Here is a 14024-nt window from a genome sequence, read left to right on the forward strand (position 1 = left end):
ATCATTATGCTGTAGTGCAGCACAAAGATTTTCCTGTTCACCATATTGAGAAATGAAAAGTATTTTTTACTTAATGATATCAGTCAAAAACTACATGCAGTCTGAACAACTGCTGTGCTTTGATCTTCTTGGAATAAATATTTAAATCTATGTTAACATACCTTTCCTATTGATTATCTGAGTGAATAATTTTGCCTCAGTATCTCTTATGGATTAAGTCATTTCTACAAAGTCAGAATTCAGGACAGTTTTACAGAGCGATTTAACGCAGCACAAGAATGAGATGTGAAGGATAACATTTCAGGTGTAAGTGTTTTCTGCTGTAGCCTGATATACCTGAAGGATTTTAATGCCTGGGTTCTGACAACAACATGCCGACCGATTTTCTCAGGGAAGAAATTTCAAACGAGAAGAAGATCAGTTTCAGGATGTACAAAGTTAAAAACCACACAACACCAGGTTATATCCAACAGGTTTAATTGGAAGCACTAGCTTTCAGAGTGTCGCTCCTTCATCAGGTGGTTGTCATGATGAAGGAACGATGCTCCGAAAGCTAGTGCTTCCAATTAAACCTGTTGGACTATAACCTGGTGTTGTGTGGTTTTTAACTTTGTACACCCCAGTCCAACACCGGCATCTCCAAATCAGTTTCAGGATGGACGGTGACATGAGAGAAACACAGTCTGTAGCTGAAGTTCACTTCATATGTTTGAGCTGAAAAGAAATATCAAAATGATTCAAGAAACAATCAAAACACAAACAGTGTAGGAAAGGTACAATACAGTCAGTTTGTGATTTGTGTTTTGGAGGACTCTATTGTGATGATTGAAAAAGGCTGAGTTTCAGAAACATGGGCACATTGTCCCATTTGGTGACCTGCCATATTTAATGACTATCAGGTCCGATGGACCCGAGTGGAATATCTGAATGTAACGTCAGGCTATTTGGAATGGAACATCTCCAATTAACCAATTAGGTCATCAAAGAATATTCCAGCCCTCTTATACAGTTAGATAAGTTGGTTGTCAGCCAAACCTAGATCAAAGTTCAGATATTAATTGTTCATTACTCTTGTATTTTCGGTGTTTTAATATGATATGATAATTTGATAAAACATTTTGCGAACGATGATGTTTTGTTTTATTTGCATTCTCAAAAACACACTTTTACATTCATTGCATGCCCAGACATATGTTCCAAAGGAGATTCTCTTGACGGATAATCAATTACTTTCCAAATGGATGACAGAATCATGGATTCCCTAAGAGTGGAATCACTTGGCCCAACACGTCCACACCAACTCTCTGAAGAGTATCCTAAGTAGAATCATTCCCTACCATTCTACTCTCCATTTACCCTAACCTACACATCCCTGAACACTCTGGGCTATGTTAGTGTGACCAATTCACCTAACCTGCACATCTTTGGATTGTGGCAGGAATCCGGAGCACCTGGAGGAAACACACACACACACGGGGAGAATGTACAAACTGCACACAGACACTATCCCGAGGCTGGAATCGATCCCAACTCCCTGGCACTGTGAGGCAGCAGGTGCTAAATACTGAGCCACTGTGCCTCCCAAGGCAGACTCTTGTCTAACTATGGCAATGAAGTATAGAATGGACAGGCCAGTCTGCCACGTATTGTTTCTTGCTGGAGTGTGGTTATCTGTCCATTTGATGCCAAGGAAGCCCATCAACTCACAAACAACATCCTTCCCAGCATGCAATTCACTGAGGAAGAAGAGAGCACTAACACGGGTGAATTGAAACAAAATACCACATAAAGACTGTCAAAAGCACTACATAGCGCAAACAGGAAGGAAATTAGCCACCAGGGTACACAAACACCAGCAAGCCACCAAGAGGCATGACCAGTTATCACTTGGACAGACACATGGACAATGAAAGACCCCAATTCAACATAAGGTATACATACATTTGGAAAGAGAGGGTTTGGTTAGGAGTAGTCAGCATGGCTTTGTGTGTGGGAATCAAGTCGCATAAATCTGTCAGAGTTCTTTGATGAAGTGACCAGGAAAATTGATGAGGACAGGTAGTAGAAGTAGTCTATATGAATCTCAGTAAAACGTTTGATAAGGTTCCACATGGTAGGCTGCTCTGGAAAGTTAGGTTACATGGAATCCAGTGGGAGCTGGCAAATTGGATACACAATTGGTTGGATGGTCAGAAGCAGAGGGTAATAGTGGAAGGATGTTTGTCACACTGGAGGCCTGTGACTAGCGGAATGCCTCAGGGGTCAGTGCTGGGCCCATTACTGTTTGTTATCTCCATCAATAATTTGAACGAGAATGTACTAGACATGATTAGTAAGGTTTCAGATGATAATATTATATCATCGACCATGAGGAAGGTTATCAGAAATTGCAGAAGGTTCTTGATCAGCTGGAGAAGTGGCCTGAGAAATGGCAAATGAAGTTTAATATAGATAAGTGTGAGGACTTGCATTTTGGAGAATAAAATCAAGGAAGGAGTTTCATGGTGAATGGTAGGGCCATAAGGAGTGTAGTGGAACAGAGGGACCTTGGAGTTCAGGGACATGGTCCTCTGAAAGAGGAGTCCCAGGCAGACAGGGCAGGGAAAAAGGCTTTTGGAACATTGGCCTTCATCAGTCAGGGCATTGAGCACTGAAGTTGGGAAGTCAAGTTGCAGTTTTATAGGACATTGGCGAGGCCGCACTTGGAGTATTGTGTTTTGGTCACCTTGCTGTCAGAACGATGTTATGAAACAGGAAAAAGTGCAGAAGAAATGTACAAAGCTGTTGCCAAGATTCAGCAGTCTGAGTTACAGGGAGAGGTTAGGCAAGCTAAAACATTTATCTTTGGAGCGTAGTAGAGTGAGGGGGGATCTTATCGAAGGGTCTTATGTAAGATCATATGAGGCATGGATGGAGTGAATGCATCAGGTTTTTTCCCCCAGGGTTGGGAAATTGAGTACTAGAGGGCATCAGTTTAAGGTCAGAGGGGAAAGAATAAAAGGAACCTTAAGGGCAGGCCACTGTTGGAATATTGTGTGCAATTCTGGTCTCCTTCCTATCGAAAAGATGTTGTGAAACTTGAAAGGGTTCAGAATAGATCTACAAGGATGTTGCCAGGGTTGGAGGATTTGAGCTCTCGGGAGAAGCTGAAAAGGCTGGGGCTGTTTTCCCTGGAGCATTGGAGGCTGAGGGGTGACCTTATAGAGGTTTACAAAATTATGATGGACTTGGATAGGATAAATAAACAAAGTCTTTTCCCAGGGATGTGTGAGTCCAGATCTAGAGGGCATAGGTTGAGGGTGAGAGGGAAAAGATATAAAGGAGACTTGAGGGGCAACTTTTTCATGCAGAGGGTGGTACGTGTATGGAATGAGCTGCTAGAGGATGAGGTGGAGGCTGGTACAAATGCAACATTTAAAAGGCATTTGGTTGGGTATGTGAAGAGGAAGGGTTTGGAGGGGTATGGGCCGGGTGCTGGCAGGTGGGACTAGATTGGGTTGGGATATCTGGTCGGCATGGATGGGTTGGACCGAAGGGTCTGGTTCCATGCTGTACATCTCTATGACTCTATAACTTTAGACACAGAGGGTATTACACATGTGGAATGAGTTACCAGCGGAAGTGTGTGAGGTGGGAACACTGACAACATTTAAAAGGCACTTGGTCAATAACATGAATAGGAAAGGATGAGATGGACAAGAGTCCAGTGCAGGGACATGGACTGAGTATTGATGAGAATTTTGGTCAGCATGACCCAGTTTAGACCAAAGGGTCTCTCTCCATTCTGTAGGACTATATGACTCTGTGACTGTGTAACTGGAACATCATATCCATCCTGTGACATGCCAGTTACATTCATGGGAATTCCTGGAAGCCTGGCACTGAACCTGGAACTCCATGAACAAACATGTCGAGTTGGATCCCATAAACCAACTACTAAGAAACAGAACCAGCAGCAAAGCTGTAAATGACACGACCAACCCCAGCAGACCCGGACACTTAAACAGCAAACAGGACAGAACACCAATGCTTCACTGGAGGCTCACTGATTCTGTTCCCTAGAATGGTGAGGAAATGTCTGAGAACACACTTACCAGCTCAGTGAGCAAGTCAACAACCTCATCCACAACCTGAGCTACAAATTCCCATGAATACAGTGATCTGGGATTGTCTCGTGACTCTCCATCTAAACTAGAGAATGACCGTGAGGCCATATTTCCTGCCACAGATGAGTCCAAAACAGGTTCCGGCTCCTCCCAGGGCACCATATTTACTACTTTTCCTTTCTGGAAACTTCAACACGAGGGTTGGAATGACCTTCCAATTCTGGAAATGTCAGGAATAGCCAACATGGCTTTGTACCTGGGAAATCATGTCTCACAAACCTTATTGTGATTCTTGAAGAGGTGACCATGAAGATACATGAAGGCAGAGTGGTAGACATTGTTTACATGGGCTTTAGCAAGGTCTTCACCAAGGTTCGGCATGGTAGACTGGTTAGGAATGTTCAATCACATGGGGTCTATGGAGACGTAGGCAACTCGACACAAAATTGGTTTGATGGTAGGAGACGGGGTGGTGGTAGAGGGTTTTGGTTAAGACTGGAGACCTGCACCGAGCAGTGTGCTGCAAGGATCAACGCTGGGTCTACTGTTGTTTGTCATTTGGATAAATGATTTTATGAGAATTTCGGAGACGTGGATAGTACGTTTATACATGACACTGAAATTGATGGTAAAATGGACAGTGAGGAAGGTTATCTAAGCATTCAATGTGATCTTGATCAGCTGGTCTGGTGGGCTGATAAATAGCAGATGGAGCTTGATTTCGATAAATGTGAGGAGTTCCATTTTGCTCCGATAAACCAGGGTAGGTTTACACAGTTTCAGGCAGGGCCTTTGTCTTTAGGTGAGGGGGAAATATTTAAAACTGAACACGAGCTGCAATCTTTTCACACAGAAGTTGGTGCGTGTGTGGAACGAGCCACCAGAGGAGGTGGTGGAGACAGGTACAGTTACAACATTTAAAAGGCATCCAGATGGGGACATGGATAGGAAAGGTTTAGAGTGACATGGGCCAAACGCTGTCAAATGGGACTGCTGCACTTTATGAAATCTAGTCGGCATGGGCACGTTAGTCTGTACAGTCTGTTTACATCCTGTATAACTCTGTAATCTATCATCCAGTTACTGACAGACAAACTTGTGGAAACAATGTATAAGGTTCCAGCAACTGAATACAATAATCCAAATGTAGTCTGACCAATAATTTGCCGGGGTGTAGTATTACTCCTGTGCTTTCATGTTCTATCCCTCTGTTTATAAACCCAACGATCCGATAAGCCTTATTACCTGCTCTTGCCACTTGCTGGATAATCTTCATAGAATTATGCACATGGTCCCCTCAGTCCCTCAGCTCCTGTATCCCCCTCAAAATTGTGCCATTGAGCCTGTGGTTTCTGTCTGTATTTATTGGACCAAAATACACTCCCTCACATTTCTCAGCATTGACATTCATTTGCCAGGTATCTGTGCGTTTTGACCAACTTGTCATGGACCAATGGTGTTGATCAGTTTCGATAAGTTCCTGAATAAGAAAGCATTGGAGCAATATGGGCCTTAATATGGCAGGTGGAACTGGTTCAGTTTGGGAACATGGTCTGCATGGGCTGAAGGGTCTGTTTCCATGCTGCATGACTCTATTCTCACGATTCACAATTCTCCCTATTGCGGTAACATCGACACATTGAGAGAGTTTGCAACAACACCCATCTCTCAATCAGATGAGGCAAGGGTCTGAATACCAATCCCTGGAAAACACTAATTTCAACTCGTTTCCAAACTGGAAAATGCCCACCTACAGCTCCACCCTGTATCTTCTCATTTCGCCAACTTCAATTCTGTGCTGCCGAGGACTCACCAATCCCAGACATTTCTAATTTGGGAACCATCCTGCTGTGTGGCATCAAATGCTATTTGAAAGTTCCAATATACAACATCCACAGGAGTACTCTCATTCTCTGCCTGTGTCACCTCATCAAAGAACTCAAGTTTCTTTCGAGACATGATCTTCTCTTGGCAAAGCCATGTTATCTGACTGGTATTAAATTAGTTTATCCAGTGGGTATTTACCTTAGTCCGTATTATATTCTCTGTCAGTTATCCCACTATTGATGCCAAGCTAACATGTATGTTGGTTCCTGAATTAACTTTTACTCCTTTCTGAAACAATGGTGTCCCATTTGCAATCCTCCAGTTCCCTGGCACTAATCCTGCGTTCAAAGAATCCTGGAGAATTTCTTTCAATGACCCTGCAATTTGCTCCCTTCATTCCTTCAGCAATCCAGGCTGTATCCTGCCAGGGCCAGGGAATTTCTCACTGGGAGTGCTGCAGGCTTTTCAACTCCTCTACATTAGCTGTGACTATAAATCCCAGCTGCTCAACACTCACATTTTCAACAAGACCATTGTCACCATTTAGCAATTAGTAACGAATTTGGGAAGGACAGATGTAATGACTTCCTTTAGTACCCTACCTCTTGTTTCAGTGAGCATCTTTGCTGTTTGTTCAGTACGGGCCCTGCCAGAGAATTGTCCAATTTCAAATGAAGCTCGTAATCAGACCTTGTGAAATTGATATGCTTTTTTATTTCACAGTATCGTGGGAAAGAGCCAAATACCTCTCACACACAGAATGGTCATCACTCTACACAGAGGAGTCTCAGCCTCTACCCCAAAGTACAGGCATATCCAGGTTTTATAGGGATACAAGAGGTTGATAGCTGATTGTAAGACAATACAGTTTTAATTACAGTGGATAGTTTTACTGTATTGAAAGAGAGCTAACAATGTTTAACCAGTTTCCATCAGTTAAACAATGGCAACAGGAGGTTCGCCCTGTCCACAGTAGGGCTCAGCTCATCCACATTGATTAGTTTGGTGACATTTTGTCTGCAGAAGTATTGTGTCAGTTGGGGTCCCATAGAGACAGAGAGAGTCTTCGGGGCTTCTGGAGGTGCTGTGTCATTGTGAGGGAGAGAATCTCATTAGCAGGTTGTTTAGAGAATATGTTCCCTCCGATTCGGTAATGTCTCATTCACAGTCAGTTCCTGGGGATAGCTCATGTGAGCCATCAATAGCATTATGGGAAGGCCCTCTTTTAGCTGGGGACAAAATGGTCACTAGGCAAAATGTGTTCCCCTTCTTCACAATTCCCCCCTTTTTATAACCAGGACCTGCGGCAAAAGGGGGACTGTCACCAACCCCGGGGATTGTCTGGTGGGGGAGGCTCATTATCAGACGGGTAGCCCTGAGACTCAGACTGGTCGGACTCAATGTATTCTGTGTCTGGGTGCTCTGAATCTTGGCCAGAGTCATCATTCAGGTGAATCTTGGTGATCTAGGTGTTCAGTGGAGCAGGGGGGGGCAGTAGCAGTGAACACAAGTGCACACACAGCACTGTTGGACAATCATAATGAGGATCGTGATAAGGGCAAGAATTACAATTTCTAAGGTGGGACCCTGGGGGGAGCAGTGAATAGAGGCATTTAATTTACAACCGAATAGGGCTACTGGACAGGATGAGGATGCTATAGCTGTGTTAGGGACTGTCACCGACCTGACACTAAAGGGGGGACTGGATTGGAGAGTGGTTCTACCATGGATACTCCGGAGATACCCACAGTGTGGACATTTTGGGAACTGAGGGGGAGTTCTGCAGAGGGAGGTGCAGATGAGTGAGTGACTCTGGGGTCCACCAAAACTGAAATGAGACAACTCCCCACTTCCATATCCACCATTGGATTCTCAGACAGGGAGTGTGAGAGGTGTCTAGAGGCAGCCTCCCTCCCGTGGCAGCCCGAGGGTCTCAGGGAGTGGGGGAATGGCTCATTCACAGTGTAGGCTGCCTGCTGAGGCTGCCTCTGTGGAGGGGCACGGTGTCGCTGAGTCTGCCAGGGTAGTGTATGGGTGGAAACATTCAGCTGCTGCTGAGGGGCCTCTGCCCAACATTCCCTTACCCAATGACCCCACTTCCCACATCGGGAAAAACAATGACTGCAGATGCTGGAAACCAGATTCTGGATTAGTGGTGCTGGAAGAGCACAGCAGTTCAGGCAGCATCCAAGGAGCTTCGAAATCAGGTCAAAACTCCTTGGATGCTGCCATAACTGCTGTGCTCTTCCAGCACCACTAATCCAGAATCCACTTCCCACATACCCTACATTAATCCCTATTCCTGCCCCGACTTCTCTGTGCCGGGCTCCGACTTGCTCCCTGGTATTCTGGCTGCACGAGCTGGGGGTATGCCTCCCTCTACTTCATAGTCTCAAACAGTCCCTATCTGTCCCAATTGTTTCAAGTGGTTAGTGTATCCCCCCCTCCCCCCCACCCCCCTCATCTGTCTGCCAGGTTCGGTGGGGGTGTGATTTATAACCTTGAGCATGCTGGGGCAGCATACAGTTCACAAGAGTCTGCATCACTAACTTTTCATTTTCTGATAAAGGGATGCCCACTGAGGAGGCTCAGATATCCTTAAAGCCGGCAATAAAATCTGGGACAGACTTGTTTACCTTCTGCAGGTCCTGGGGACCTTCCCCTGAAGTCAGCCTGTTGCCTTGTGGCTGCCTTAATGATGGTGTGACCAGGATTTTCGAACCAGTGATTGTGCTCATGTCGCAATTCCACTGTCCGGCTGGAAATTCAATAGACAGACGGGCAGGTGTCCAGTGACTCCTGTCAGCCAATTGCAGGAGAGTCTGGACATCCTGAGGATCTGAGACATCCTGGGGCATACCCCAGACCTCTGTGTGTGTCCAGGGCTTGTCCAGAGGTGTAGTGCATATCATGATGTGGGGGTGTTGGTGGTCACGGGTCTGTGATCTCAAAGCTGCAGCCTCACGGTGTTTCCGTCTGGTGCTGGGAGCGGGGTCGGGTGCTGCCTGATCAGGGTGCTCTGTGCCTGATGCCCACCCACCAATTGCCACCTCCTGAACTACCTGAGGTGCTGTATTGGGGAGGGTGTGTGATCACCTGGTAATGATTGCAGTGAGCTTGTTTCCCAGTGGGTCTGGCTCTGGGGTCAGGAGGGAAATCTTAGGGTACTGTGGGGTGTATGGCAGCAGGGCAGTGGGCAGTGAATCGGAGGATGAAGTTGGGTCTGAGGCCTGATGACACTCTGTTACTTCAGCGGGCTGATGTCCAGTCGCAACTTCCTTAAATTTGTCTCAGCACTGAAGCATCTACCCAGTGTCCCAGGATGGATCTCCATAACTGCCCACAATTTTTGTCCTCCCTTGGTCAATTTTGTCTGGTTTGAAGGAGCCCTGATATGGCTAATTCCTGTGGGACCAACTGTACAAATTGGTGCTAAAAGGGGTTACATATCTCCTGTCCCCAGTTTCCTTCCATACCATGTGAGCTGGTGAGCCTGGTGTAACCAGAGGATCTCTTACCTTGTTCTTGCAGTACGCGGATTGATCATGGTGCTTCTGCATTTTCTGCGAGAGGGTCAGTGGCCGCGCACCGCCCACCCCAGCAGGACAAGTTAGACCGGTCCCCCCAGGGGCAGTCCTTCTCTGGACAGTATCGAGTCCCACAATCCCATTTACCTGTGAGGAGTCACACTGGGAACAAAGTACAGAGTACAGCACGGATGGACACAGACAGGACAGGACAAGCAGGGAGGACACACAGACAGGACAGGACACTGAATAAATAAACAAGACAAGCACAGGCGGCCTGGTCAAGTTCCCATGGTCTCCCTACTCTGAACCTGAGAAATTTAAAGGATAGATCTCTCCAATCTTCCCTCTCACTGGCCGTGCATTCTCTTACAGCACTAAATCACGAGCTCAGCTCAGTATCACGCTCAGAGCAGAATTATGAAAAATGTAGCAGGGATTAAATTGAGGTGATCTTTCCAGTCTACCTTCTTACCTAGTTGTCTGTCCTCTTACATTACAAGTACGCTGGTTCAGGTGAGGATCACGCAAGTGACCACATTTTGGGACAATTTTGTAAACTTAAAAATTTAGGCATCTTTGCCGTTTTCCTTCTTGCCTTGTCATGTGTCCTCTTCCAGTACAGGTACGCTGGCTGAAGGGAGGATCACACAAATGGTAACATTGGTGAAATTTATGTCTGGTCCTGATCCCCATACTAAGTAATGGGACCTGCAAACTAACGCCAAATTGTCAAAGAATTGTCCAATTTCAAATGGAGCTCGTACTCAGACCTTGTGAAATTGACACTCTCAATGTTTGTGAAACGATTTGTAGCTCGGGTGCTCGATGTTGTGGTTGTGTTCGCCGAGCTGGGAATTAGTGTTGCAGACGTTTCGTCCCCTGTCTAGGTAACATCCTCAGTGCTTGGGAGCCTCCTGTGAAGCGCTTCTGTGATGTTTCCTCCAGCATTTATAGTGATACATCACAGAAGCGCTTCATAGGAGGCTGCTAAGCACTGAGGATGTCACCTCGACAGGAGACAAAACGCCTGCAACACAAATTCCCAGCTCGGCGAACACAACCACAACATTGAAATGCTTTTTTTATTTCATGTTATCGTGAGAAGGAGCTAAAGACCGCTCATACACAGAATGGGTCATTCTACACAGAGGAGTCTCAGCCTATTACCTGAAGTACAGGTTTATCCAGGTTTTACAGGGATACAAGAGGGATACCATGGATAGCTGATTGTAAGACAATACAGTTTTAATTACAGTGGATAGTTTTACCTTATTGAAAGAGAGCTCACAATGCTTAACCAGTATCCATCAGTTAAACAATGGCCACAGGAGAAAGACCATTGATTGACGATTCAGTATCACCCTGTCCACAGTGTCTCATAGGGCTCAGCTCATCCATAGTGATTAGTTTGGTGACATTTTGTCTGGTGAAGTATTGTGTCAGCTGGGATCTCATAGAGACAGAGAGTTTTCGGGGCTTCTGGAGGTGCTGTGACATTGTGAGGGAGAGAATCTCATTCGCGGGTTGTTTAGAGAATGTGTTCCCTCCAATTCAGTAATGTCCCATTCACAGTCAGTTCCTGGGTAGAGCTAACATGAGCCATCAATGGTATTATGGGAAGGCTCTCTTTTAGCTGGGGATAGACTGGCTTCTGTGAACAAAATGGTCATTAAGCAAAATGTTTTCGCCTTCTCTCACAGCCCCACTCTATCCTTCACTAATATTTTATTATTAATATGATTGAAGGACATTTTACTCTCTATGTTGAGAACAGCCCTCCATCCACACCTTATGCTTCCTCTGAGCCTTCCTTGTTGTAGCCTTAAGCTCTCTCCTGCATTTGAGATTCCCTTTCTGATATTAATTGCTATTTTCTATTCTGGTTTACATTATATACCTCATCATTCTTCTTCATGTTGTTATCAATATCGTTAGTCATCCAGGGTCCTCTCGCTCTGGATAGCCAAGATTTATTTCTCATGGGTATGTACCCAGCTTGGACCCTTTCAACCCTCTTTTGGAAGTCTCCCATTTGACGACCCATCAAAGAGATCATCCTTCCTCCCCACAATAACCGACACCACAGCAGCCCTTCCACACTTGCATACAGGATTGTCCTCTTGTAGATCCTGTACCTCAGAATGGGAAGTCCCTATTCCTGATCCTCTCCAGACCATGTCTCCGTGATGGGAACTACATTGCAGTTCCATGTAGAAATTCAAGTCCTTGGCATATTTCTATTAACTGTAATGCAGCAGCCAGTCAAGGAGAGGTTATCCAGCCTTGTCTAATACGTGTGAGAGGGATGAAGTATTAGGGAAATAATAGCTAAGATCCTCCACTTTGTAAGTCTCCTTTTCACAGTAATTACTTGCCTTTTAAAATGGCCAAGCACAGTGACCATGAGAATGGAATAAGGAATGGATGAATCTTGGCATAATCAAGTAACTGCCTGTTTCCCAGACAGTCACTATAACGTAATACAGATTGTAACCTCGGTATTATCTCAGTGACACAATAACACCACATTTACAGGATTGTTTATTTTACATGCAAAACAACACTAGTGTATGAATTACCTCATGGGAATCGAATTAAAATGAGAAACATTATACAGTGGGAATTGGAGAAAAATGATATGATTGTGCACATTCAGGGTATAAATTATGCTGCCTCTTTCCTGAGAATTAGAGATAACCTATCAGTCCTATCTGATTGATTACCTCGTCTTTTTGCCAATTGATCTCTCAGCTGGCTTGCTAACAATACAAGAGGGCTACTTTACAAACTCTGAGTGGTCCGAGAATTCCCAAGTTCCCATCTGGTGCCGTGACTCGGTTCCCAACATAGGGAACATTTCTCTAGGCTGATTAAACAACCGAAAGTTTGTGTCAGACTCAACCCTGTGGTGGGGTCCCTTAGGTATTTTACCTTCAGACCACTCCTTGTGTCCCAAGAGATGATCTGCCCCTTGCCGAGTGAGACTTGTCCCTTGAAGGGTTAAAAAGGACCATTTGGTCCGTCAGTTTTAGGTAAATTTAAGTCTGTTCTGTTTTTGTTTAATATCCTCTGTTGAAATTTGATATGTTTTGTTTAATATGGCCGTTTGAAATGTGAGACTTTTTGTTTATGTGTCCAGCTGAAATGTCTCTTTGTTTACTGTGGGGTGACCTTGGTGTTTCTGTGTTCCACACAGAGAACTGACTCTATCAGATATGGCCAGGAGAACCTTTTAGATCATTGAAAATGGAAGGGAGTCTCGGTAATTTTCTCACTCAGTTGTGTTAATATGGCCAGTGGAAATTATGAGATATTAGATACTCCATTGTGTTAATATGATCGGTTAAAGTTGTGAGGTTATAGAGAAAGGAGGACAAAGCCGGTTGATTTTTATTTTGAAGAGCACGGAGTCATAAGCTACAACGGGACAGTCCCTCGGTGCAGTTGGAAAGACTTCTCCCTTTCAGACTATGTATGAGATAATATCAGATCAGGAAAATGATTCCTAGTGTTTGGAAGCCCCTCAGATAAATTGGGCATTTTGTTAAATCCTTTTGCATGAATTGAGCAACTTGCTAAATTTGAATTGACATTTTAAAGGACACTCTGTTTGAATCGTTGAATGATTGTGATAGTGTGCATGTGAGAGACAGGCATGGGGAAATGATTCCAAAACTATGACTTATTCCAAAAAAAGGGTGAAACGGACAGAATAAACTGAGAAGCCACTGCCACCTGAGATAGAGCCAGACAGGGAGAGACACACAGAGAGAGAGACTTGCTGTGAAGTGTTAACTCTTTGAGGTCTGTTTTGAATGAACATTTTGTTCATTGAGTCATAGAGTCATAGAGATGTATAGCATGGAATAAAAACCCTTCGGTCCAACCTGTCCATGCCGACCAGATATCCCAACCCAATTCTAGTCCCACCTGCCAGCAACCAGCCCACATCCCTCCAAATCCTTCCTATTCATATACCCATCCAAATGCCTCTTAAATATTGCACTTGCACCAACCTCCAGCACTTACTCTGGCAGCCCATTCCATACACGTACCACCCTCTGTGTGAAAAAGTTGCCCCTTAGGTCTCTTTTATATCTTTCCCCTCTCACCCAAAACCTATGCCCTCTCGTTCTGGACACCCCGGTCCCAGGGAAGAGACTTTGTCTATTAATCCTCTCCATGCACCTCATAATTTTGTAAACATCTAGAAGGTCACCCCTCAGCCTCCGATGCTCCAAGGAAAACAGCCCCAGACTGTTCAGCCTCTCCCTGTAGCTCAAATCCACCAACACTGGCAACATTCTTGTAAATCTTTTCTGAACCCTTTCAAGTTTCACAACATCTTTCCGATAGGAAGGAGATCAGAACTGCATGCAGTATTCCAACAGTGGCCTAACTGATGTCCTATACAGCCACAACATGATCTCCCAACTCCTGTATTCAATACTCTGACCAATAAAGGAAAGCATACCAAATGCCTTCTTCACTATCCTATCTACCTGCAACTCCACTTTCATGGAGCTATGAATCTGCACTCCAAGGTTTCTTTGTTCTACAA

The sequence above is a fragment of the Chiloscyllium punctatum genome, chromosome 42 (assembly GCF_047496795.1).
Source record: "Chiloscyllium punctatum isolate Juve2018m chromosome 42, sChiPun1.3, whole genome shotgun sequence".
NCBI classification, from domain to species: domain Eukaryota; kingdom Metazoa; phylum Chordata; class Chondrichthyes; order Orectolobiformes; family Hemiscylliidae; genus Chiloscyllium; species Chiloscyllium punctatum.